This window comes from Camelina sativa, chromosome 15 (genome assembly GCF_030686135.1).
Source record: "Camelina sativa cultivar CO46 ecotype springtype chromosome 15, ASM3068613v1".
NCBI classification, from domain to species: domain Eukaryota; kingdom Viridiplantae; phylum Streptophyta; class Magnoliopsida; order Brassicales; family Brassicaceae; genus Camelina; species Camelina sativa.
The window spans coordinates 18,919,382-18,921,271 of NC_141894.1; the positions used below are offsets into that span (position 1 = coordinate 18,919,382).

General features: G+C 35.2%; 1 non-coding gene and 1 pseudogene across 2 annotated transcripts; one reads left to right on the plus strand and one right to left on the minus strand.

Moving 5' to 3' along the window:
• Positions 1–622: 622 nt before the first annotated feature.
• On the minus strand, positions 623–709 carry TRNAS-GGA (transfer RNA serine (anticodon GGA)). The gene has a single exon. It is a non-coding gene; the product is annotated as a tRNA-Ser (tRNA).
• A 553-nt stretch (positions 710–1,262) lies between these two features.
• On the plus strand, positions 1,263–1,594 carry LOC147926840 (uncharacterized; annotated as a pseudogene). The gene has a single exon (XR_015582663.1). The product of XR_015582663.1 is annotated as an uncharacterized LOC147926840 (transcript).
• Positions 1,595–1,890: the final 296 nt, after the last annotated feature.

A 1,890-nucleotide genomic window follows, 5' to 3' on the forward strand; every position in this document is an offset into this window, starting at 1 on the left:
TGGGTATGGCTTTGACTATTCCTCAAGCGCGCCAATTAGTTAACCATGGACATATTTTAGTTAATGGCCGTATAGTTGATATACCAAGTTATCGCTGCAAACCCCGAGATATTATTACAGTGAAGGATGAACAAAACTCTAGAACTTTGGTTCAAAATCTTCTTGATTCATCTGCCCCTGAAGAATTGCCAAACCATCTGACTCTTCACACATTCCAATATGAAGGGTTAGTCAATCAAATAATAGATAGGAAATGCGTCGGTTTGAAAATAAATGAATTGCTTGTCGTAGAATATTACTCTCGATAGACTTAATAAACCTAACTTAAGTAAAAAAAAAATTACTAAAAACAAGAGTTCGGACAACTCCCCTTTGCCGTTAAAAATAAAAAGGCACAAGGTAAGGGATTTTGTCGAGGAATCTTTTTCCTATTCATGTATCATAGATTGGTAGGGGGATTTGGATCCCTTGTTTGCTCTTCCCAGCATTTTCCATATGAAAGAAATTAGGAGTAGAGAATCTATTTCAAAATCAAAACAAGGTAGATTTTATATCTATTCTTTTTTATTGGATTTGATACATTGTGGTCAATCACGTAAGATTGGTGAATTAGTTGAAAGTAAGGAAAGAGAGGGATTCGAACCCTCGGTAAACAAAAGTCTACATAACAGTTCCAATGTTACGCCTTCAACCACTCGGCCATCTCTCCGACATCAGGATTATGACTGAGTATCTGGGTGAATAGCGAGTTATTCATCGTTTTTTAGATTATGGTTAATAGATACCTCGGAAAAATTGGAAGTAGATAGAAGGTGTTTTTTTATGAGTCCGCTTTTATGTTAGTTCGTACTATACAATTCCTTTGTTTGTGAGAAAATTTTCTCACAAAAGAAAAGGTAAAGGAAATAAAAAGAGTTAGAGAATGGATTACTACCTATGCCAAGATCGCGTATAAATGGAAATTTTATTGATAAAACCTTTACAATTGTAGCCGATATCTTATTACGAGTCATTCCGACAACTTCCGGAGAAAAAGAGGCTTTTACTTATTACAGAGATGGTGCGATTTGATTATCATTATTATTCTTTTTTTTCTCGCCGATTTGGATTGGAATAGAAAGAAAAACAAGTATTGAAAAAAAATCTACGCTTTTGAAGGTGAAGTTTATAATATAAAAAACAATCCCTTCTGTCATGTATCCACGATTAATGCAGCCTTAGATGCTTCAATTGTGAAAGTATTGAGCAAAAGGTTTTTACCTATGGTTCCCGTATTACAGATCAATCCTACTACACTAATACAATATACGAATAGGAGGCATAGGGGAAGAAGCACTACGCCGAGAAATCAACAACACAAAAACTTTCTTCAAAATGATTCCCTTTCTTCTTCTTCTTTGGGATTGGGACTAATTAAATTAAAATGGTTGGAACAATAAACATCCATCTCGTTCGTACTTTGGATACCCGTATAACCATTTAAGACTGTTGAAGTGACTCATTCCTGGAAATTTAGGGGCGTTGAGAACAAAGAAATTTTGAGAGTTTCCTTTTTTATTTTTATCTAGCATGAACCCACTTGGTAGTAAGAAAAGATCTTTTGCAAGAAGGTTGGCTAGGGATTTCTTGTAAAAACATTAGCCCCGCTTAGTTCATAATGACATCACATTTTTACATATATTATTTTCATTATGCACCTAAAGGAGGAGCCGTATGAGATGAAAGTCTCACATACGGTTCTGAAACGGAGAATTCGTTAAAGCGAATGACGACCGTAACGGATGTCGGCTCAATCTGAAGGAAATTATGCGGAAGCATTACAGAATTATTACGAAGCTATGCGACTAGAAATTGACCCCTATGATCGAAGTTATATACTCTATAATATAG